The sequence below is a fragment of the Leuresthes tenuis genome, unplaced genomic scaffold, assembly GCF_036924035.1.
Source record: "Leuresthes tenuis unplaced genomic scaffold, fLeuTen1.0.hap1 SCAF_12, whole genome shotgun sequence".
Lineage (NCBI taxonomy): Eukaryota > Metazoa > Chordata > Actinopteri > Atheriniformes > Atherinopsidae > Leuresthes > Leuresthes tenuis.
The window spans coordinates 1071394-1090966 of NW_027325366.1; the positions used below are offsets into that span (position 1 = coordinate 1071394).

The following is a 19573-nucleotide window of genomic DNA, read 5'->3' on the forward strand; positions in this document are numbered from 1 at the left end:
TCAATACGGTGTTTCCCGTGGTGTTTGTGGCTGCCTTGTCTTTTGCAGAGAGTAAAAGACAAGGCAGCCATCGAATAGGGCCCGATTGTTCCTACTTGGTCAGCCGAGGAGCAAGGGGGAGCAAGTGTCTCAACCAAGCAAAGCTCACCATGGGGAAGGTGGCTATGCCAACTGGCCTGGTGCCCTGCTCCCGCAGTGACGGATAATCGTACTCTGGTTTCTCTTCATAACGTACAAGTCATTCGCCTTTTGCTAAAGACTTCCGTGGAGAACAGCGCTAATGAGTTGTTTCTATTTTTGGCAGGCTTTACCTTTGCGGGTGAAGGCCTTTCTGTCTGTGCAAAAGAAATCTTGTTCCTGTGCAGAGTGACTTCCCTGAGTAGAGTTGCCTTACTTGTTGTGACTGTGCCGATGTTGCTTGAATGGTGCTCGCGGGAGTGCAAAGTTATACCATTTAAAAGGGTGCTCAGTGCAGCGGGTGGGCGGAGATGCAAAGTGACTCTCTGGCCACCTATGGCCATAAAAAGAACACCGCGACAAGTGCGCATTGTGCCAGGAAGGGCCCTCGGACATGAACCAGTGGACAGTTATCGCTTCTCTGCCTTTTGGCTAAGATCAAGTGTAGTATCTGTTCTTATCAGTTTAATATCTGATATGTCCTCTATACGAGGACTACATATTAAATGGATTTTTATGAACAGGAGTTGAAAAAGGAGCTTGCTCTGTTCACTCCAAGCATCGACCCGGTACTGCAGTGCCGCTGGGAACGGTGTGCTCTTCTCTGTTCTTGTGAAAAAGCAAACAGTGGTGCAGGATGGAAGTTTCAGGGAGCCCAAGATGAAATTTTCTTTTAGTCTGCTGAGAAAAGGGAGTGAATGCGAGGCAGACTTTAACACGGCTCTGGGAGCGAGCCGGGTGCGGGCTAACCGGGAGAATTGCTTGAAAGAAACGCGACACCGAATGAGCGCTCAGAACAAAGCCTCAATACGGTATTTCCCGTGGTGTTTGTTGCTGCCTTGTCTTTTGCACAGAGTAAAAGACAAGGCAGCCATCGAATAGGGCCCGATTGTTCCTACTTGGTCAGCCAGGGAGCAAGGGGGAGCAAGCGTCTCAACCAAGCAAAGCTCACCATGGGGAAGGTGGCTATGCCAACTGGCCTGGTGCCCTGCTCCCGCAGTGACGGATAATCGTACTCTGGTTTCTCTTCATAACGTACAAGTCTTTTGCCTTTTACTAAAGACTTCCGTGGAGAGCAGCACTAATGAGTTGTTTCTTTTTTTGGCAGGCTTTACCTTTGCGGGTGAAGCCCTTTCTGTCTGTGCAAAAGAAATCTTGTTCCTGTGCAGAGTGACTTCCCTGAGTAGAGTCGCCTTACTTGTTGTGACTGTGCCGATGTTGCTTGAATGGTGCCCGCGGGAGTGCAAAGTTATACCATTTAAACTGCTGAAGAGTGCTCAGTGCAGCGGAGGTGCAAAGTGACTCTCTGGCTACCTATGGCCATAAAAAGAACACCGCGACAAGTGCGCATTGTGCCAGGAAGGGCCCTCGGACGTGAACCAGTGGACAGTTATCGCTTCTCGGCCTTTTGGCTAAGATCAAGTGTAGTATCTGTTCTTATCAGTTTAATATCTGATATGTCCTCTATACGAGGACTACATATTAAATGGATTTTTAGGAACAGGAGTTGAAAAAGGAGCTTGCTCCGTTCACTCCAAGCATCAACCCGGTACTGCAGTGCCGCTGGGAACGGTGCGCTCTTCTCTGCTCTTGTGAAAAAGCAAACAGTGGTGCAGGATGGGAGTTTCAGGGAGCCCAAGATGAAATTTTCTTTTAGTCTGCTGAGAAAAGGGAGTGAATGCGAGGCAGACTTTAACACGGCTCTGGGAGCGAGCCGAGTGCGGGCTAACCGGGAGAATTGCTTGAAAGAAACGCGACAGCGAATGAGCGCTCAGAACAAAGCCTCAATACGGTGTTTCCCGTGGTGTTTGTGGCTGCCTTGTCTTTTGCACAGAGTAAAAAACAAGGCAGCCATCGAATAGGGCCCGATTGTTCTTACTTGGTTAGCCGAGGAGCAAGGGGGAGCAAGCCTCTCAACCAAGCAAAGCTCACCATGGGGAAGGTGGCTATGCCAACTGGCCTGGTGCCCTGCTCCCGCAGAGATGGATAATCGTACTCTGGTTCCTCCTCATAACGTACAAGTCTTTCGCCTTTTACTAAAGACTTCCGTGGAGAGCAGCACTAATGAGTTGTTTCTATTTTTGGCAGGCTTTACCTTTGCGGGTGAAGCCCTTTCTGTCTGTGCAAAAGAAATCTTGTTCCTGGACAGAGTGACTTCCCTGAGTAGAGTCGCCTTACTTGTTGTGACTGTGCCGATGTTGCTTGAATGGTGCTCGCGGGAGTGCAAAGTTATACCATTTAAAAGTGCTGAAGAGTGCTCAGTGCAGCGGGTGGGCGGAGGTGCAAAGTGACTCTCTGGCCACCTATGGCCATAAAAAGAACACCGCGACAAGTGCGCATTGTGCCAGGAAGGGCCCTCGGACGTGAACCAGTGGGCAGTTATCGCTTCTCGGCCTTTTGGCTAAGATCAAGTGTAGTATCTGTTCTTATCAGTTTAATATCTGGTATGTCCTCTATACGAGGACTACATATTAAATGGATTTTTAGGAACAGGAGTTGAAAAAGGAGCTTCCTCCGTTCACTCCAAGCATCGACCCGGTACTGCAGTGCCCCTGGGAACGGTGCGCTCTTCTCTGCTCTTGTGAAAAAGCAAACAGTGGTGCAGGATGGAAGTTTCAGGGAGCCCACGATGAAATTTTCTTTTAGTCTGCTGAGAATAGGGAGTGAATTCGAGACAGACTTTAACACGGCTCTGGGAGCGAGCCGTTTGCGGGCTAACCGGGAGAATTGCTTGAAAGAAACGCGACACCGAATGAGCGCTCAGAACAAAGCCTCAATACGGTGTTTCCCGTGTTGTTTGTGGCTGCCTTGTCTTTTGCACAGAGTAAAAGACAAGGCAGCCATCGAATAGGGCCCGATTGTTCCTACTTGGTCAGCCGAGGAGCAAGGGGGAGCAAGCGTCTCAACCAAGCAAAGCTCACCATGGGGAAGGTGGCTATGCCAACTGGCCTGGTGCCCTGCTCCTGCAGTGACGGATAATCGTACTCTGGTTTCTCTTCATAATGTACAAGTCTTATGCCTTTTACTAAAGACTTCCGTGGAGAGCAGCACTAATGAGTTGTTTCTATTTTTGGCAGGCTTTACCTTTGCGGGTGAAGCCCTTTCTGTCTTTGCAAAAGAAATCTTGTTCCTGTGCAGAGTGACTTCCCTGAGTAGAGTCGCCTTACTTGTTGTGACTGTGCCGATGTTGCTTGAATGGTGCTCGCGGGAGTGCAAAGTTATACCATTTAAAAGGGCTGAAGAGTGCTCAGTGCAGCGAAGGTGCAAAGTGACTCTCTGGCCACCTATGGCCATAAAAAGAACACCGTGACAAGTGTGCATTGTGCCAGGAAGGGCCCTCGGACGTGAACCAGTGGACAGTTATCGCTTCTCGGCCCTTTGGCTAAGATCAAGTGTAGTATCTGTTCTTATCAGTTTAATATCTGATATGTCCTCTATGCGAGAACTACATATTAAATGGATTTTTAGGAACAGGAGTTGAAAAAGGAGCTTGCTCTCTTAACTCCAAGCATCGACCCGGTACTGCAGTGCCGCAGGGAACGGTGCGCTCTTCTCTGCTCTTGTGAAAAAGCAAAAAGTGGTGCAGGATGGAAGTTTCAGGGAGCCCAAGATGAAATTTTCTTTTAGTCTGCTGAGAAAAGGGAGTGAATGCGAGGCAGACTTTAACACGGCTCTGGGAGCGAGCCGAGTGCGGGCTAACCGGGAGAATTGCTTGAAAGAAACACGACACCGAATGAGCGCTCAGTACAAAGCCTCAATACGGTGTTTCCCGTGGTGTTTGTGGCTGCCTTGTCTTTTTCACAGAGTAAAAGACAAGGCAGCCATCGAATAGGGCCCGATTGTTCCTACTCGGTCAGCCGGGGAGCAAGGGGGAGCAAGCGTCTCAACCAAAGAAAGCTCACCATGGGGAAGGTGGCTATGCCAACATGCCTGGTGCCCTGCTCCCGCAGTGACACATAATCGTACAATGGTTTCTCTTCATAACGTACTAGTCTTTCGCCTTTTACTAAAGGCTTCCGTGGAGAGCAGCACTAATGAGTTGTTTCTATTTTTGGCAGGCTTTACCTTTGCGGGTGAAGCCCTTTCTGTCTGTGCAAAAGAAATCTTGTTCCTGTGCAGAGTGACTTCCCTGAGTAGAGTCGCCTTACTTGTTGTGACTGTGCCGATGTTGCTTGAATGGTGCTCGCGGGAGTGCAAAGTTATACCATTTAAAAGGGCTGAAGAGTGCTCGGTGCAGCGTGTGGGCGGAGGTGCAAAGTGACTCTCTGGCCACCTATGGCCATAAAAATAACACCGCGACAAGTGCGCATTGTGCCAGGAAGGGCCCTCGGACGTGAACCAGTGGACAGTTATCGCTTCTCGGCCTTTTGGCTAAGATCAAGTGTAGTATCTGTTCTTATCAGTTTAATATCTGATATGTCCTCTATACGAGGACTACATATCAAATGGATTTTTAGGAACAGGAGTTGAAAAAGGAGCTTGCTCCGTTCACTCCAAGCATCGACCCGGTACTACAGTGCCGCTGGGAACGGTGCGCTCTTCTCTGCTCTTGTGAAAAAGCAAACAGTGGTGCAGGATGAAATTTTCTTTTAGTCTGCTGAGAAAAGGGAGTGAATGCGAGGCAGACTTTATCACGGCTCTGGGAGCGAGCCGAGTGCGGGCTAACCGGGATAATTGCTTGAAAGAAACGCGACACCGAATGAGCGCTCAGAACAAAGCCTCAATACGGTGTTTCTCGTGGTGTTTGTGGCTGCCTTGTCTTTTGCACAGATTAAAAGACAAGGCAGCCATCGAATAGGGCCCGATTGTTCCTACTTGGTCAGCCGGGGAGCAAGGGGGAGCAAGCGTCTCAACCAAGCAAAGCTCACCATGGGGAAAGTGGCTATGCCAACTGGCCTGGTGCCCTGCTCACGCAGTTACGGATAATCGTACTCTGGTTTCTCTTCATAACGTACAAGTCTTTCGCCTTTTACTAAAGACTTCCGTGGAGAGTAGCACTAATGAGTTGTTTGTATTTTTGGCAGGCTTTACCTTTCCGGGTGAAGCCCTTTCTGACTGTGCAAAAGAAATCTTGTTCCTGTGCAGAGTGACTTCCCTGAGTAGAGTCGCCTTACTTGTTGTGACTGTGCCGATGTTGCTTGAATGGTGCTCGCGGGAGTGCAAAGTTATACCATTTAAAAGGGCTGAAGAGTGCTCAGTGCAGCGGGTTGGCGGAGGTGCAAAGTGACTCTCTGGCCACCTATGGCCATAAAAAGAACACCGCGACAAGTGCGCATTGTGCCAGGAAGGGCCCTCGGACGTGAACCAGTGGACAGTTATCGCTTCTCGGCCTTTTGGCTAAGATCAAGTGTAGTATCTGTTCTTATCAGTTTAATATCTGATATGTCCTCTATACGAGGACTACATATTAAATGGATTTTTAGGAACAGGAGTTGAAAAAGGAGCTTGCTCCGTTCACTCCAAGCATCGACCCGGTACTGCAGTGCTGCTGGGAACGGTGCGCTCTTCTCTGCTCTTGTGAAAAAGCAAACAGTGGTGCAGGAAGGAAGTTTCAGGGAGCCCAAGATGAAATTTTCTTTTAGTCTGCTGAGAAGAGGGAGTGAATGCGAGGCAGACTTTAACACGGCTCTGGGAGCGAGCCGAGTGCGGGCTAACCGGGAGAATTGCTTGAAAGAAACGCGACACCGAATGAGCGCTCAGAACAAAGCCTCAATACGGTGTTTCCCGTGGTGTTTGTGGCTGCCTTGTCTTTTGCAGAGAGTAAAAGACAAGGCAGCCATCGAATAGGGCCCGATTGTTCCTACTTGGTCAGCCGAGGAGCAAGGGGGAGCAAGCGTCTCAACCAAGCAAAGCTCACCATGGGGAAGGTGGCTATGCCAACTGGCCTGGTGCCCTGCTCCCGCAGTGACGGATAATCGTACTCTGGTTTCTCTTCATAACGTACAAGTCATTCGCCTTTTACTAAAGACTTCCGTGGAGAGCAGCACTAATGAGTTGTTTCTATTTTTGGCAGGCTTTACCTTTGCGGGTGAAGGCCTTTCTGTCTGTGCAAAAGAAATCTTGTTCCTGTGCAGAGTGACTTCCCTGAGTAGAGTCGCCTTACTTGTTGTGACTGTGCCGATGTTGCTTGAATGGTGCTCGCGGGAGTGCAAAGTTATACCATTTAAAAGGGTGCTCAGTGCAGCGGGTGGGCGGAGGTGCAAAGTGACTCTCTGGCCACCTATGGCCATAAAAAGAACACCGCGACAAGTGCGCATTGTGCCAGGAAGGGCCCTCGGACGTGAACCAGTGGACAGTTATCGCTTCTCGGCCTTTTGGCTAAGATCAAGTGTAGTATCTGTTCTTATCAGTTTAATATCTGATATGTCCTCTATACGAGGACTACATATTAAATGGATTTTTAGGAACAGGAGTTGAAAAAGGAGCTTGCTCCGTTCACTCCAAGCATTGACCTGGTACTGCAGTGCTGCTGGGAACGGTGCGCTCTTCTCTGCTCTTGTGAAAAAGCAAACCGTGGTTCAGGATGGAAGTTTCAGGGAGCCCAAGATGAAATTTTCTTTTAGTCTGCTGAGAAAAGGGAGTGAATGCGAGGCAGACTTTAACACGGCTCTGGGAAAGAGCCGATTGCGGGCTAACCGGGAGAATTGCTTGAAAGAAACGCGACACTGAATGAGCGCTCAGAACAAAGCCTCAATACGGTCTTTCCCGTGGTGTTTGTGGCTGCCTTGTCTTTTGCACAGAGTAAAAGACAAGGCAGCCATCGAATAGGGCCCGATTGTTCCTACTTGGTCAGCCGAGGAGCAAGGGGGAGCAAGCGTCTCAACCAAGCAAAGCTCACCATGGGGAAGGTGGCTATGCCAACTGGCCTGGTGCCCTGCTCCCGCAGTGACGGATAATCGTACTCTGGTTTCTCTTCATAGCGTACAAGTCTTTCGCCTTTTACTAAAGACTTCCGTGGAGAGAAGCACTAATGAGTTGTTTCTATTTTTGGCAGGCTTTACCTTTGCGGGTGAAGCCCTTTCTGTCTGTGCAAAAGAAATCTTGTTCCTGTGCAGAGTGACTTCCCTGAGTAGAGTCGCCTTACTTGTTGTGACTGTGCCGATGTTGCTTGAATGGTGCTCGCGGGAGTGCAAAGTTATACCATTTAAAAGGGCTGAAGAGTGATCAGTGCAGCGGGTGGGCGGAGGTGCAAAGTGACTCTCTGGCCACCTATGGCCATAAAAAGAAAACCGCGACAAGTGCGCATCGTGCCAGGAAGGGCCCTCGGACGTGAACCAGTGGACAGTTATCGCTTCTCGGCCTTTTGGCTAAGATCAAGTGTAGTATCTGTTCTTATCAGTTTAATATCTGATATGTCCTCTATACGAGGACTACATATTAAATGGATTTTTAGGAACAGGAGTTGAAAAAGGAGCTTGCTCCGTTCACTCCAAGCATCGACCCGGTACTGCAGTGCCGCTGGGAACGGTGCGCTCTTCTCTGCTCTTGTGAAAAAGCAAACAGTGGTGCAGGAAGGAAGTTTCAGGGAGCCCAAGATGAAATTTTCTTTTAGTCTGCTGAGAAGAGGGAGTGAATGCGAGGCAGACTTTAACACGGCTCTGGGAGCGAGCCGAGTGCGGGCTAACCGGGAGAATTGCTTGAAAGAAACGCGACACCGAATGAGCGCTCAGAACAAAGCCTCAATACGGTGTTTCCCGTGGTGTTTGTGGCTGCCTTGTCTTTTGCACAGAGTAAAAGACAAGGCAGCCATCGAATAGGGCCCGATTGTTCCTACTTGGTCAGCCGAGGAGCAAGGGGGAGCAAGCGTCTCAACCAAGCAAAGCTCACCATGGGGAAGGTGGCTATGCCAACTGGCCTGGTGCCCTGCTCCCGCAGTGACGGATAATCGTACTCTGGTTTCTCTTCATAACGTACAAGTCATTCGCCTTTTACTAAAGACTTCCGTGGAGAGCAGCACTAATGAGTTGTTTCTATTTTTGGCAGGCTTTACCTTTGCGGGTGAAGCCCTTTCTGTCTGTGCAAAAGAAATCTTGTTCCTGTGCAGAGTGACTTCCCTGAGTAGAGTCGCCTTACTTGTTGTGACTGTGCCGATGTTGCTTGAATGGTGCTCGCGGGAGTGCAAAGTTATACCATTTAAAAGGGTGCTCAGTGCAGCGGGTGGGCGGAGGTGCAAAGTGACTCTCTGGCCACCTATGGCCATAAAAAGAACACCGCGACAAGTGCGCATTGTGCCAGGAAGGGCCCTCGGACGTGAACCAGTGGACAGTTATCGCTTCTCGGCCTTTTGGCTAAGATCAAGTGTAGTATCTGTTCTTATCAGTTTAATATCTGATATGTCCTCTATACGAGGACTACATATTAAATGGATTTTTAGGAACAGGAGTTGAAAAAGGAGCTTGCTCCGTTCACTCCAAGCATCGACCTGGTACTGCAGTGCTGCTGGGAACGGTGCGCTCTTCTCTGCTCTTGTGAAAAAGCAAACCGTGGTGCATGATGGAAGTTTCAGGGAGCCCAAGATGAAATTTTCTTTTAGTCTGCTGAGAAAAGGGAGTGAATGCGAGGCAGACTTTAACACGGCTCTGGGAAAGAGCCGATTGCGGGCTAACCGGGAGAATTGCTTGAAAGAAACGCGACACCGAATGAGCGCTCAGAACAAAGCCTCAATACGGTGTTTCCCGTGGTGTTTGTGGCTGCCTTGTCTTTTGCACAGAGTAAAAGACAAGGCAGCCATCGAATAGGGCCCGATTGTTCCTACTTGGTCAGCCGAGGAGCAAGGGGGAGCAAGCGTCTCAACCAAGCAAAGCTCACCATGGGGAAGGTGGCTATGCCAACTGGCCTGGTGCCCTGCTCCCGCAGTGACGGATAATCGTACTCTGGTTTCTCTTCATAGCGTACAAGTCTTTCGCCTTTTACTAAAGACTTCCGTGGAGAGAAGCACTAATGAGTTGTTTCTTTTTTTGGCAGGCTTTACCTTTGCGGGTGAAGCCCTTTCTGTCTGTGCAAAAGAAATCTTGTTCCTGTGCAGAGTGACTTCCCTGAGTAGAGTCGCCTTACTTGTTGTGACTGTGCCGATGTTGCTTGAATGGTGCTCGCGGGAGTGCAAAGTTATACCATTTAAAAGGGCTGAAGAGTGCTCAGTGACTCTATGGCCATAAAAAGAACACCGCGACAAGTGCGCATTGTGCCAGGAAGGGCCCTCGGACGTGAACCAGTGGACAGTTATCGCTTCTCGGCCTTTTGGCTAAGATCAAGTGTAGTATCTGATATGTCCTCTATACGAGGACTACATATTAAATGGATTTTTAGGAACAGGAGTTGAAAAAGGAGCTTGCTCCGTTCACTCCAAGCATCGACCCGGTACTGCAGTGCCGCTGGGAACGGTGCACTCTTCTCTGCTCTTGTGAAAAAGCAAACAGTGGTGCAGGATGGAAGTTTCAGGGAGCCCAAGATGAAATTTTCTTTTAGTCTGCTGAGAAAAGGGAGTGAATGCGAGGTAGACTTTAACACGGCTCTGGGAGCGAGCCGAGTGCGGGCTAACCGGGAGAATTGCTTGAAAGAAACGCGACACCGAATGAGCGCTCAGAACAAAGACTCAATACGGTGTTTCCCGTGGTGTTTGTGGCTGCCTTGTCTTTTGCACAGAGTAAAAGACAAGGCAGCCATCGAATAGGGCCCAATTGTTCCTACTTGGTCAGCCGAGGAGCAAGCGTCTCAACCAAGCAAAGCTCACCATGGGGAAGGTGGCTATGCCAACTGGCCTGGTGCCCTGCTCCCGCAGTGATGGATAATCGTACTCTGGTTTCTCTTCATAACGTACAAGTCTTTCGCCTTTTACTAAAGACTTCCGTGGAAAGCAGCACTAATGAGTTGTTTCTATTTTTGCCAGGCTTTACCTTTGCGGGTGAAGCCCTTTCTGTCTGTGCAAAAGAAATCTTGTTCCTGTGCAGAGTGACTTCCCTGAGTAGAGTCACCTTACTTGTTGTGACTGTGCCGATGTTGCTTGAATGGTGCTCGCGGGAGTGCAAAGTTATAACATTTAAAAGGGCTGAAGAGTGCTCAGTGCAGCGGGTGGGCGGAGGTGCAAAGTGACTCTCTGGCCACCTATGGCCATAAAAAGAAAACCGCGACAAGTCCGCATTGTGCCAGGAAGGGCCCTCGGACGTGAACCAGTGGACAGTTATCGCTTCTCGGCCTTTTGGCTAAGATCAAGTGTAGTATCTGTTCTTATCAGTTTAATATCTGATATGTCCTCTATACGAGGACTACATATTAAATGGATTTTTAGGAACAGGAGTTGAAAAAGGAGCTTGCTCCGTTCACTCCAAGCATCGACCCGGTACTGCAGTGCCGCTGGGAACGGTGCGCTCTTCTCTGCTCTTGTGAAAAAGCAAACAGTGGTGCAGGATGGGAGTTTCTTTTAGTCTGCTGAGAAAAGGGAGTGAAAGCGAGGCAGACTTTAACACGGCTCTGGGAGCGAGCCGGGTGCCGGCTAACCGGGAGAATTGCTTGAAAGAAACGCGACACCGAATGAGCGCTCAGAACAAAGCCTCAATACGGTGTTTCCCGGGGTGTTTGTGGCTTCCTTGTCTTTTGCACAGAGTAAAAGACAAGGCAGCCATCGAATAGGACCGGATTGTTCCTTCTTGGTCAGCCGAGGAGCAAGGGGGAGCAAGCGTCTCAACCAAGCAAAGCTCACCATGGGGAAGGTGGCTATGCCAACTGGCCTGGTGCCCTGCTCCCGCAGTGACGGATAATCGTACTCTGGTTTCTCTTCATAACGTACAAGTCTTTCGCCTTTTACTAAAGACTTCCGTGGAGAGCAGCACTAATGAGTTGTTTCTATTTTTGGCAGGCTTTACCTTTGCGGGTGAAGCCCTTTCTGTCTGTGCAAAAGAAATCTTGTTCCTGTGCAGAGTGACTTCCCTGAGTAGAGTCGCCTTACTTGTTGTGACTGTGCCGATGTTGCTTGAATGGTGCTCGCGGGAGTGCAAAGTTATACCATTTAAAAGGGCTGAAGAGTGCTCAGTGCAGCGGGTGGGCGGAGGTGCAAAGTGACTCTCTGGCCACCTATGGCCATAAAAAGAAAACCGCGACAAGTGCGCATCGTCCCAGGAAGGGCCCTCGGACGTGAACCAGTGGACAGTTATCGCTTCTCGGCCTTTTGGCTAAGATCAAGTGTAGTATCTGTTCTTATCAGTTTAATATCTGATTTGTCCTCTGTACGAGGACTACATATTAAATGGATTTTTAGGAACAGGAGTTGAAAAAGGAGCTTGCTCCGTTCACTCCAAGCATCGACCCGGTACTGCAGTGCCGCTGGGAACGGTGCGCTCTTCTCTGCTCTTGTGAAAAAGCAAACAGTGGTGCAGGAAGGAAGTTTCAGGGAGCCCAAGATGAAATTTTCTTTTAGTCTGCTGAGAAGAGGGAGTGAATGCGAGGCAGACTTTAACACGGCTCTGGGAGCGAGCCGAGTGCGGGCTAACCGGGAGAATTGCTTGAAAGAAACGCGACACCGAATGAGCGCTCAGAACAAAGCCTCAATACGGTGTTTCCCGTGGTGTTTGTGGCTGCCTTGTCTTTTGCACAGAGTAAAAGACAAGGCAGCCATCGAATAGGGCCCGATTGTTCCTACTTGGTCAGCCGAGGAGCAAGGGGGAGCAAGCGTCTCAACCAAGCAAAGCTCACCATGGGGAAGGTGGCTATGCCAACTGGCCTGGTGCCCTGCTCCCGCAGTGACGGATAATCGTACTCTGGTTTCTCTTCATAACGTACAAGTCATTCGCCTTTTACTAAAGACTTCCGTGGAGAGCAGCACTAATGAGTTGTTTCTATTTTTGGCAGGCTTTACCTTTGCGGGTGAAGCCCTTTCTGTCTGTGCAAAAGAAATCTTGTTCCTGTGCAGAGTGACTTCCCTGAGTAGAGTCGCCTTACTTGTTGTGACTGTGCCGATGTTGCTTGAATGGTGCTCGCGGGAGTGCAAAGTTATACCATTTAAAAGGGTGCTCAGTGCAGCGGGTGGGCGGAGGTGCAAAGTGACTCTCTGGCCACCTATGGCCATAAAAAGAACACCGCGACAAGTGCGCATTGTGCCAGGAAGGGCCCTCGGACGTGAACCAGTGGACAGTTATCGCTTCTCGGCCTTTTGGCTAAGATCAAGTGTAGTATCTGTTCTTATCAGTTTAATATCTGATATGTCCTCTATACGAGGACTACATATTAAATGGATTTTTAGGAACAGGAGTTGAAAAAGGAGCTTGCTCCGTTCACTCCAAGCATCGACCCGGTACTGCAGTGCCGCTGGGAACGGTGCACTCTTCTCTGCTCTTGTGAAAAAGCAAACAGTGGTGCAGGATGGAAGTTTCAGGGAGCCCAAGATGAAATTTTCTTTTAGTATGCTGAGAAAAGGGAGTGAATGCGAGGTAGACTTTAACACGGCTCTGGGAGCGAGCCGAGTGCGGGCTAACCGGGAGAATTGCTTGAAAGAAACGCGACACCGAATGAGCGCTCAGAACAAAGACTCAATACGGTGTTTCCCGTGGTGTTTGTGGCTGCCTTGTCTTTTGCACAGAGTAAAAGACAAGGCAGCCATCGAATAGGGCCCAATTGTTCCTACTTGGTCAGCCGAGGAGCAAGCGTCTCAACCAAGCAAAGCTCACCATGGGGAAGGTGGCTATGCCAACTGGCCTGGTGCCCTGCTCCCGCAGTGATGGATAATCGTACTCTGGTTTCTCTTCATAACGTACAAGTCTTTCGCCTTTTACTAAAGACTTCCGTGGAAAGCAGCACTAATGAGTTGTTTCTATTTTTGCCAGGCTTTACCTTTGCGGGTGAAGCCCTTTCTGTCTGTGCAAAAGAAATCTTGTTCCTGTGCAGAGTGACTTCCCTGAGTAGAGTCACCTTACTTGTTGTGACTGTGCCGATGTTGCTTGAATGGTGCTCGCGGGAGTGCAAAGTTATAACATTTAAAAGGGCTGAAGAGTGCTCAGTGCAGCGGGTGGGCGGAGGTGCAAAGTGACTCTCTGGCCACCTATGGCCATAAAAAGAAAACCGCGACAAGTCCGCATTGTGCCAGGAAGGGCCCTCGGACGTGAACCAGTGGACAGTTATCGCTTCTCGGCCTTTTGGCTAAGATCAAGTGTAGTATCTGTTCTTATCAGTTTAATATCTGATATGTCCTCTATACGAGGACTACATATTAAATGGATTTTTAGGAACAGGAGTTGAAAAAGGAGCTTGCTCCGTTCACTCCAAGCATCGACCCGGTACTGCAGTGCCGCTGGGAACGGTGCGCTCTTCTCTGCTCTTGTGAAAAAGCAAACAGTGGTGCAGGATGGAAGTTTCTTTTAGTCTGCTGAGAAAAGGGAGTGAAAGCGAGGCAGACTTTAACACGGCTCTGGGAGCGAGCCGGGTGCCGGCTAACCGGGAGAATTGCTTGAAAGAAACGCGACACCGAATGAGCGCTCAGAACAAAGCCTCAATACGGTGTTTCCCGGGGTGTTTGTGGCTGCCTTGTCTTTTGCACAGAGTAAAAGACAAGGCAGCCATCGAATAGGGCCGGATTGTTCCTTCTTGGTCAGCCGAGGAGCAAGGGGGAGCAAGCGTCTCAACCAAGCAAAGCTCACCATGGGGAAGGTGGCTATGCCAACTGGCCTGGTGCCCTGCTCCCGCAGTGACGGATAATCGTACTCTGGTTTCTCTTCATAACGTACAAGTCTTTCGCCTTTTACTAAAGACTTCCGTGGAGAGCAGCACTAATGAGTTGTTTCTATTTTTGGCAGGCTTTACCTTTGCGGGTGAAGCCCTTTCTGTCTGTGCAAAAGAAATCTTGTTCCTGTGCAGAGTGACTTCCCTGAGTAGAGTCGCCTTACTTGTTGTGACTGTGCCGATGTTGCTTGAATGGTGCTCGCGGGAGTGCAAAGTTATACCATTTAAAAGGGCTGAAGAGTGCTCAGTGCAGCGGGTGGGCGGAGGTGCAAAGTGACTCTCTGGCCACCTATGGCCATAAAAAGAAAACCGCGACAAGTGCGCATCGTGCCAGGAAGGGCCCTCGGACGTGAACCAGTGGACAGTTATCGCTTCTCGGCCTTTTGGCTAAGATCAAGTGTAGTATCTGTTCTTATCAGTTTAATATCTGATATGTCCTCTATACGAGGACTACATATTAAATGGATTTTTAGGAACAGGAGTTGAAAAAGGAGCTTGCTCCGTTCACTCCAAGCATCGACCCGGTACTGCAGTGCCGCTGGGAACGGTGCACTCTTCTCTGCTCTTGTGAAAAAGCAAACAGTGGTGCAGGATGGAAGTTTCAGGGAGCCCAAGATGAAATTTTCTTTTAGTATGCTGAGAAAAGGGAGTGAATGCGAGGTAGACTTTAACACGGCTCTGGGAGCGAGCCGAGTGCGGGCTAACCGGGAGAATTGCTTGAAAGAAACGCGACACCGAATGAGCGCTCAGAACAAAGACTCAATACGGTGTTTCCCGTGGTGTTTGTGGCTGCCTTGTCTTTTGCACAGAGTAAAAGACAAGGCAGCCATCGAATAGGGCCCAATTGTTCCTACTTGGTCAGCCGAGGAGCAAGCGTCTCAACCAAGAAAAGCTCACCATGGGGAAGGTGGCTATGCCAACTGGCCTGGTGCCCTGCTCCCGCAGTGATGGATAATCGTACTCTGGTTTCTCTTCATAACGTACAAGTCTTTCGCCTTTTACTAAAGACTTCCGTGGAAAGCAGCACTAATGAGTTGTTTCTATTTTTGCCAGGCTTTACCTTTGCGGGTGAAGCCCTTTCTGTCTGTGCAAAAGAAATCTTGTTCCTGTGCAGAGTGACTTCCCTGAGTAGAGTCACCTTACTTGTTGTGACTGTGCCGATGTTGCTTGAATGGTGCTCGCGGGAGTGCAAAGTTATACCATTTAAAAGGGCTGAAGAGTGCTCAGTGCAGCGGGTGGGCGGAGGTGCAAAGTGACTCTCTGGCCACCTATGGCCATAAAAAGAAAACCGCGACAAGTCCGCATTGTGCCAGGAAGGGCCCTCGGACGTGAACCAGTGGACAGTTATCGCTTCTCGGCCTTTTGGCTAAGATCAAGTGTAGTATCTGTTCTTATCAGTTTAATATCTGATATGTCCTCTATACGAGGACTACATATTAAATGGATTTTTAGGAACAGGAGTTGAAAAAGGAGCTTGCTCCGTTCACTCCAAGCATCGACCCGGTACTGCAGTGCCGCTGGGAACGGTGCGCTCTTCTCTGCTCTTGTGAAAAAGCAAACAGTGGTGCAGGATGGAAGTTTCTTTTAGTCTGCTGAGAAAAGGGAGTGAAAGCGAGGCAGACTTTAACACGGCTCTGGGAGCGAGCCGGGTGCCGGCTAACCGGGAGAATTGCTTGAAAGAAACGCGACACCGAATGAGCGCTCAGAACAAAGCCTCAATACGGTGTTTCCCGGGGTGTTTGTGGCTGCCTTGTCTTTTGCACAGAGTAAAAGACAAGGCAGCCATCGAATAGGGCCGGATTGTTCCTTCTTGGTCAGCCGAGGAGCAAGGGGGAGCAAGCGTCTCAACCAAGCAAAGCTCACCATGGGGAAGGTGGCTATGCCAACTGGCCTGGTGCCCTGCTCCCGCAGTGACGGATAATCGTACTCTGGTTTCTCTTCATAACGTACAAGTCTTTCGCCTTTTACTAAAGACTTCCGTGGAGAGCAGCACTAATGAGTTGTTTCTATTTTTGGCAGGCTTTACCTTTGCGGGTGAAGCCCTTTCTGTCTGTGCAAAAGAAATCTTGTTCCTGTGCAGAGTGACTTCCCTGAGTAGAGTCGCCTTACTTGTTGTGACTGTGCCGATGTTGCTTGAATGGTGCTCGCGGGAGTGCAAAGTTATACCATTTAAAAGGGCTGAAGAGTGCTCAGTGACTCTCTGGCCACCTATGGCCATAAAAAGAACACCGCGACAAGTGCGCATTGTGCCAGGAAGGGCCCTCGGACGTGAACCAGTGGACAGTTATCGCTTCTCGGCCTTTTGGCTAAGATCAAGTGTAGTATCTGTTCTTATCAGTTTAATATCTGATATGTCCTCTATACGAGGACTACATATTAAATGGATTTTTAGGAACAGGAGTTGAAAAAGGAGCTTGCTCCGTTCACTCCAAGCATCGACCCGGTACTGCAGTGCCGCTGGGAACGGTGCACTCTTCTCTGCTCTTGTGAAAAAGCAAACAGTGGTGCAGGATGGAAGTTTCAGGGAGCCCAATATGAAATTTTCTTTTAGTCTGCTGAGAAAAGGGAGTGAATGCGAGGCAGACTTTAACACGGCTCTGGGAGCGAGCCGAGTGCGGGCTAACTGGGAGAATTGCTTGAAAGAAACGCGACACCGAATGAGCGCTCAGAACAAAGCCTCAATACGGTGTTTCCCGTGGTGTTTGTGGCTGCCTTGTCTTTTGCACAGAGTAAAAAAAAAGGCAGCCATCGAATAGGGCCCGATTGTTCCTACTTGGTCAGCCGAGGAGCAAGGGGGAGCAAGCGTCTCAACCAAGCAAAGCTCACCATGGGGAAGGTGGCTATGCCAACTTTTCCTGTTGCGCTGCTCCCGCAGTGACGGATAGTCGTACTCTGGTTTCTCTTCATAACGTACAAGTCTTTCGCCTTTTACTAAAGACTTCCGTGGAGAGCAGTACTAATGAGTTGTTTCTATTTTTGGCAGGCTTTACCTTTGCGGGTGAAGCCCTTTCTGTCTGTGCAAAAGAAATCTTGTTCCTGTGCAGAGTGACTTCCCTGAGTAGAGTCGCCTTACTTGTTGTGACTGTGCCGATGTTGCTTGAATGGTGCTCGCGGGAGTGCAAAGTTATACCATTTAAAAGGGTGCTCAGTGCAGCGGGTGGGCGGAGGTGCAAAGTGACTCTCTGGCCACCTATGGCCATAAAAAGAACACCGCGACAAGTACGCATTGTGCCAGGAAGGGCACTCGGACGTGAACCAGTGGACAGTTATCGCTTCTCGGCCTTTTGGCTAAGATCAAGTGTAGTATCTGTTCTTATCAGTTTAATATCTGATATGTCCTCTATACGAGGACTACATATTAAATGGATTTTTAGGAACAGGAGTTGAAAAAGGAGCTTGCTCCGTTCACTCCAAGCATCGACCCGGTACTGCAGTGCTGCTGGGAACGGTGCACTCTTCTCTGCTCTTATGAAAAAGCAAACAGTGGTGCAGGATGGAAGTTTCTTTTAGTCTGCTGAGAAAAGGGAGTGAATGCGAGGCAGACTTTAACATGGCTCTGGGAGCGAGCCGGGTGCCGGCTAACCGGGAGAATTGCTTGAAAGAAACGCGACACCGAATGAGCGCTCAGAACAAAGCCTCAATACGGTGTTTCCCGTGGTGTTTGTGGCTGCCTTGTCTTTTGCACAGAGTAAAAGACAAGGCAGCCATCGAATAGGGCCCGATTGTTCCTACTTGGTCAGCTGAGGAGCAAGGGGGAGCAAGCGTCTCAACCAAGCAAAGCTCACCATGGGGAAGGTGGCTATGCCAACTGGCCTGGTGCCCTGCTCCCGCAGTGACGGATAATCGTACTCTGGTTTCTCTTCATAACGTACAAGTCTTTCGCCTTTTACTAAAGACTTCCGTGGAAGAAAGCACTAATGAGTTGTTTCTATTTTTGGCAGGCTTTACCTTTGCAGGTGAAGCCCTTTCTGTCTGTGCAAAAGAAATCTTTTCCTGTGCAGAGTGACTTCCCTGAGTAGAGTCGCCTTACTTGTTGTGACTGTGCCGATGTTGCTTGAATGGTGCTCGCGGGAGTGCAAAGTTATACCATTTAAAAGGGCTGAAGAGTGCTCAGTGACTCTCTGGCCACCTATGGCCATAAAAAGAACACCGCGACAAGTGCGCATTGTGCCAGGAAGGGCCCTCGGACGTGAACCAGTGGACAGTTATCGCTTCTCGGCCTTTTGGCTAAGATCAAGTGTAGTATCTGTTCTTATCAGTTTAATATCTGATATGTCCTCTATACGAGGACTACATATTAAATGTATTTTTAGGAACAGGAGTTGAAAAAGGAGCTTGCTCCGTTCACTCCAAGCATCGACCCTGTACTGCAGTGCCGCTGGGAACGGTGCACTCTTCTCTGCTCTTGTGAAAAAGCAAACAGTGGTGCAGGATGGAAGTTTCAGGGAGCCCAATATGAAATTTTCTTTTAGTCTGCTGAGAAAAGGGAGTGAATGCGAGGCAGACTTTAACACGGCTCTGGGAGCGAGCCGAGTGCGGGCTAACTGGGAGAATTGCTTGAAAGAAACGCGACACCGAATGAGCGCTCAGAACAAAGCCTCAATACGGTGTTTCCCGTGGTGTTTGTGGCTGCCTTGTCTTTTGCACAGAGTAAAAAAAAAGGCAGCCATCGAATAGGGCCCGATTGTTCCTACTTGGTCAGCCGAGGAGCAAGGGGGAGCAAGCGTTCCAACCAAGCAAAGCTCACCATGGGGAAGGTGGCTATGCCAACTTTTCCTGGTGCCCTGCTCCCGCAGTGACGGATAGTCGTACTCTGGTTTCTCTTCATAACGTACAAGTCTTTCGCCTTTTAGTAAAGACTTCCGTGGAGAGCAGTACTAATGAGTTGTTTCTATTTTTGGCAGGCTTTACCTTTGCGGGTGAAGCCCTTTCTGTCTGTGCAAAAGAAATCTTGTTCCTGTGCAGAGTGACTTCCCTGAGTAGAGTCGCCTTACTTGTTGTGACTGTGCCGATGTTGCTTGAATGGTGCTCGCGGGAGTGCAAAGTTATACCATTTAAAAGGGTGCTCAGTGCAGCGGGTGGGTGGAGGTGCAAAGTGACTCTCTGGCCACCTATGGCCATAAAAAGAACACCGCGACAAGTGCGCATTGTGCCAGGAAGGGCCCTCGGACGTGAACCAGTGGACAGTTATCGCTTCTCGGCCTTTTGGCTAAGATCAAGTGTAGTATCTGTTCTTATCAGTTTAATATCTGATATGTCCTCTATACGTGGACTACATATTAAATGGATTTTTAGGAACAGGAGTTGAAAAAGGAGCTTGCTCCGTTCACTCCAAGCATCGACCCTGTACTGCTGTGCCGCTGGGAACGGTGCGCTCTTCTCTGCTCTTGTGAAAAAGCAAACAGTGGTGCAGGATGGAAGTTTCTTTTAGTCTGCTGAGAAAAGGGAGTGAATGCGAGGTAGACTTTAACACGGCTCTGGGAGCGAGCCGATTGCGGGCTAACCGGGAGAATTGCTTGAAAGAAACGCGACACCGAATGAGCGCTCAGAACAAAGACTCAATACGGTGTTTCCCGTGGTGTTTGTGGCTGCCTTGTCTTTTGCACAGAGTAAAAGACAAGGCAGCCATCGAATAGGGCCCAATTGTTCCTACTTGGTCAGCCGAGGAGCAAGCGTCTCAACCAAGCAAAGC

The 19573-nt window shown here is 49.5% G+C and overlaps 39 non-coding genes and 1 pseudogene across 39 annotated transcripts; all 40 read left to right on the top strand.

Moving 5' to 3' along the window:
• The first annotated feature begins 208 nt into the window (after nucleotides 1-208).
• LOC140266116 (U5 spliceosomal RNA) lies at nucleotides 209-322 on the top strand. The gene has a single exon (XR_011906781.1). It is a non-coding gene; the product is annotated as a U5 spliceosomal RNA (small nuclear RNA).
• Nucleotides 323-589: 267 nt separating this feature from the next.
• LOC140320294 (U2 spliceosomal RNA) lies at nucleotides 590-780 on the top strand. The gene has a single exon (XR_011918155.1). It is a non-coding gene; the product is annotated as a U2 spliceosomal RNA (small nuclear RNA).
• Nucleotides 781-1189: 409 nt separating this feature from the next.
• On the top strand, nucleotides 1190-1303 carry LOC140265658 (U5 spliceosomal RNA). Its single transcript, XR_011906362.1, has one exon. It is a non-coding gene; the product is annotated as a U5 spliceosomal RNA (small nuclear RNA).
• Nucleotides 1304-1569: 266 nt separating this feature from the next.
• Nucleotides 1570-1760, top strand: LOC140320196 (U2 spliceosomal RNA). Its single transcript, XR_011918066.1, has one exon. It is a non-coding gene; the product is annotated as a U2 spliceosomal RNA (small nuclear RNA).
• Nucleotides 1761-2169: 409 nt separating this feature from the next.
• Nucleotides 2170-2283, top strand: LOC140265769 (U5 spliceosomal RNA). Its single transcript, XR_011906463.1, has one exon. It is a non-coding gene; the product is annotated as a U5 spliceosomal RNA (small nuclear RNA).
• Nucleotides 2284-2558: 275 nt separating this feature from the next.
• LOC140320430 (U2 spliceosomal RNA) lies at nucleotides 2559-2749 on the top strand. Its single transcript, XR_011918280.1, has one exon. It is a non-coding gene; the product is annotated as a U2 spliceosomal RNA (small nuclear RNA).
• Nucleotides 2750-3158: 409 nt separating this feature from the next.
• Nucleotides 3159-3272, top strand: LOC140266084 (U5 spliceosomal RNA). Its single transcript, XR_011906752.1, has one exon. It is a non-coding gene; the product is annotated as a U5 spliceosomal RNA (small nuclear RNA).
• Nucleotides 3273-3539: 267 nt separating this feature from the next.
• LOC140320426 (U2 spliceosomal RNA) lies at nucleotides 3540-3730 on the top strand. Its single transcript, XR_011918276.1, has one exon. It is a non-coding gene; the product is annotated as a U2 spliceosomal RNA (small nuclear RNA).
• A 409-nt stretch (nucleotides 3731-4139) lies between these two features.
• Nucleotides 4140-4253, top strand: LOC140266104 (U5 spliceosomal RNA). Its single transcript, XR_011906770.1, has one exon. It is a non-coding gene; the product is annotated as a U5 spliceosomal RNA (small nuclear RNA).
• Nucleotides 4254-4528: 275 nt separating this feature from the next.
• On the top strand, nucleotides 4529-4719 carry LOC140266532 (U2 spliceosomal RNA). Its single transcript, XR_011907154.1, has one exon. It is a non-coding gene; the product is annotated as a U2 spliceosomal RNA (small nuclear RNA).
• Nucleotides 4720-5105: 386 nt separating this feature from the next.
• On the top strand, nucleotides 5106-5219 carry LOC140320713 (U5 spliceosomal RNA). Its single transcript, XR_011918501.1, has one exon. It is a non-coding gene; the product is annotated as a U5 spliceosomal RNA (small nuclear RNA).
• Nucleotides 5220-5494: 275 nt separating this feature from the next.
• LOC140266422 (U2 spliceosomal RNA) lies at nucleotides 5495-5685 on the top strand. The gene has a single exon (XR_011907053.1). It is a non-coding gene; the product is annotated as a U2 spliceosomal RNA (small nuclear RNA).
• A 409-nt stretch (nucleotides 5686-6094) lies between these two features.
• LOC140266051 (U5 spliceosomal RNA) lies at nucleotides 6095-6208 on the top strand. Its single transcript, XR_011906721.1, has one exon. It is a non-coding gene; the product is annotated as a U5 spliceosomal RNA (small nuclear RNA).
• A 267-nt stretch (nucleotides 6209-6475) lies between these two features.
• Nucleotides 6476-6666, top strand: LOC140320161 (U2 spliceosomal RNA). The gene has a single exon (XR_011918034.1). It is a non-coding gene; the product is annotated as a U2 spliceosomal RNA (small nuclear RNA).
• A 409-nt stretch (nucleotides 6667-7075) lies between these two features.
• On the top strand, nucleotides 7076-7189 carry LOC140320673 (U5 spliceosomal RNA). The gene has a single exon (XR_011918464.1). It is a non-coding gene; the product is annotated as a U5 spliceosomal RNA (small nuclear RNA).
• Nucleotides 7190-7464: 275 nt separating this feature from the next.
• LOC140266378 (U2 spliceosomal RNA) lies at nucleotides 7465-7655 on the top strand. The gene has a single exon (XR_011907013.1). It is a non-coding gene; the product is annotated as a U2 spliceosomal RNA (small nuclear RNA).
• A 409-nt stretch (nucleotides 7656-8064) lies between these two features.
• Nucleotides 8065-8178, top strand: LOC140266053 (U5 spliceosomal RNA). The gene has a single exon (XR_011906722.1). It is a non-coding gene; the product is annotated as a U5 spliceosomal RNA (small nuclear RNA).
• Nucleotides 8179-8445: 267 nt separating this feature from the next.
• On the top strand, nucleotides 8446-8636 carry LOC140266491 (U2 spliceosomal RNA). The gene has a single exon (XR_011907117.1). It is a non-coding gene; the product is annotated as a U2 spliceosomal RNA (small nuclear RNA).
• A 409-nt stretch (nucleotides 8637-9045) lies between these two features.
• LOC140320769 (U5 spliceosomal RNA) lies at nucleotides 9046-9159 on the top strand. Its single transcript, XR_011918552.1, has one exon. It is a non-coding gene; the product is annotated as a U5 spliceosomal RNA (small nuclear RNA).
• Nucleotides 9160-9398: 239 nt separating this feature from the next.
• LOC140320617 (U2 spliceosomal RNA) lies at nucleotides 9399-9568 on the top strand (annotated as a pseudogene).
• Nucleotides 9569-9967: 399 nt separating this feature from the next.
• Nucleotides 9968-10081, top strand: LOC140265857 (U5 spliceosomal RNA). Its single transcript, XR_011906544.1, has one exon. It is a non-coding gene; the product is annotated as a U5 spliceosomal RNA (small nuclear RNA).
• Nucleotides 10082-10356: 275 nt separating this feature from the next.
• On the top strand, nucleotides 10357-10547 carry LOC140266379 (U2 spliceosomal RNA). Its single transcript, XR_011907014.1, has one exon. It is a non-coding gene; the product is annotated as a U2 spliceosomal RNA (small nuclear RNA).
• A 386-nt stretch (nucleotides 10548-10933) lies between these two features.
• Nucleotides 10934-11047, top strand: LOC140320943 (U5 spliceosomal RNA). The gene has a single exon (XR_011918711.1). It is a non-coding gene; the product is annotated as a U5 spliceosomal RNA (small nuclear RNA).
• Nucleotides 11048-11322: 275 nt separating this feature from the next.
• LOC140320378 (U2 spliceosomal RNA) lies at nucleotides 11323-11513 on the top strand. The gene has a single exon (XR_011918233.1). It is a non-coding gene; the product is annotated as a U2 spliceosomal RNA (small nuclear RNA).
• A 409-nt stretch (nucleotides 11514-11922) lies between these two features.
• Nucleotides 11923-12036, top strand: LOC140266054 (U5 spliceosomal RNA). Its single transcript, XR_011906723.1, has one exon. It is a non-coding gene; the product is annotated as a U5 spliceosomal RNA (small nuclear RNA).
• A 267-nt stretch (nucleotides 12037-12303) lies between these two features.
• On the top strand, nucleotides 12304-12494 carry LOC140266209 (U2 spliceosomal RNA). Its single transcript, XR_011906858.1, has one exon. It is a non-coding gene; the product is annotated as a U2 spliceosomal RNA (small nuclear RNA).
• Nucleotides 12495-12893: 399 nt separating this feature from the next.
• On the top strand, nucleotides 12894-13007 carry LOC140265858 (U5 spliceosomal RNA). Its single transcript, XR_011906545.1, has one exon. It is a non-coding gene; the product is annotated as a U5 spliceosomal RNA (small nuclear RNA).
• Nucleotides 13008-13282: 275 nt separating this feature from the next.
• On the top strand, nucleotides 13283-13473 carry LOC140266380 (U2 spliceosomal RNA). The gene has a single exon (XR_011907015.1). It is a non-coding gene; the product is annotated as a U2 spliceosomal RNA (small nuclear RNA).
• A 386-nt stretch (nucleotides 13474-13859) lies between these two features.
• On the top strand, nucleotides 13860-13973 carry LOC140320944 (U5 spliceosomal RNA). Its single transcript, XR_011918712.1, has one exon. It is a non-coding gene; the product is annotated as a U5 spliceosomal RNA (small nuclear RNA).
• Nucleotides 13974-14248: 275 nt separating this feature from the next.
• LOC140266210 (U2 spliceosomal RNA) lies at nucleotides 14249-14439 on the top strand. Its single transcript, XR_011906859.1, has one exon. It is a non-coding gene; the product is annotated as a U2 spliceosomal RNA (small nuclear RNA).
• A 399-nt stretch (nucleotides 14440-14838) lies between these two features.
• On the top strand, nucleotides 14839-14952 carry LOC140265859 (U5 spliceosomal RNA). The gene has a single exon (XR_011906546.1). It is a non-coding gene; the product is annotated as a U5 spliceosomal RNA (small nuclear RNA).
• Nucleotides 14953-15227: 275 nt separating this feature from the next.
• Nucleotides 15228-15418, top strand: LOC140266381 (U2 spliceosomal RNA). Its single transcript, XR_011907016.1, has one exon. It is a non-coding gene; the product is annotated as a U2 spliceosomal RNA (small nuclear RNA).
• A 386-nt stretch (nucleotides 15419-15804) lies between these two features.
• LOC140320945 (U5 spliceosomal RNA) lies at nucleotides 15805-15918 on the top strand. The gene has a single exon (XR_011918713.1). It is a non-coding gene; the product is annotated as a U5 spliceosomal RNA (small nuclear RNA).
• Nucleotides 15919-16167: 249 nt separating this feature from the next.
• On the top strand, nucleotides 16168-16358 carry LOC140266211 (U2 spliceosomal RNA). Its single transcript, XR_011906860.1, has one exon. It is a non-coding gene; the product is annotated as a U2 spliceosomal RNA (small nuclear RNA).
• Nucleotides 16359-16768: 410 nt separating this feature from the next.
• On the top strand, nucleotides 16769-16882 carry LOC140265703 (U5 spliceosomal RNA). The gene has a single exon (XR_011906402.1). It is a non-coding gene; the product is annotated as a U5 spliceosomal RNA (small nuclear RNA).
• A 267-nt stretch (nucleotides 16883-17149) lies between these two features.
• On the top strand, nucleotides 17150-17340 carry LOC140266220 (U2 spliceosomal RNA). The gene has a single exon (XR_011906868.1). It is a non-coding gene; the product is annotated as a U2 spliceosomal RNA (small nuclear RNA).
• A 386-nt stretch (nucleotides 17341-17726) lies between these two features.
• Nucleotides 17727-17840, top strand: LOC140265882 (U5 spliceosomal RNA). The gene has a single exon (XR_011906567.1). It is a non-coding gene; the product is annotated as a U5 spliceosomal RNA (small nuclear RNA).
• Nucleotides 17841-18088: 248 nt separating this feature from the next.
• On the top strand, nucleotides 18089-18279 carry LOC140266246 (U2 spliceosomal RNA). The gene has a single exon (XR_011906892.1). It is a non-coding gene; the product is annotated as a U2 spliceosomal RNA (small nuclear RNA).
• Nucleotides 18280-18689: 410 nt separating this feature from the next.
• LOC140266022 (U5 spliceosomal RNA) lies at nucleotides 18690-18803 on the top strand. Its single transcript, XR_011906694.1, has one exon. It is a non-coding gene; the product is annotated as a U5 spliceosomal RNA (small nuclear RNA).
• A 267-nt stretch (nucleotides 18804-19070) lies between these two features.
• On the top strand, nucleotides 19071-19261 carry LOC140320391 (U2 spliceosomal RNA). The gene has a single exon (XR_011918244.1). It is a non-coding gene; the product is annotated as a U2 spliceosomal RNA (small nuclear RNA).
• The last annotated feature ends 312 nt before the right edge of the window (nucleotides 19262-19573 follow it).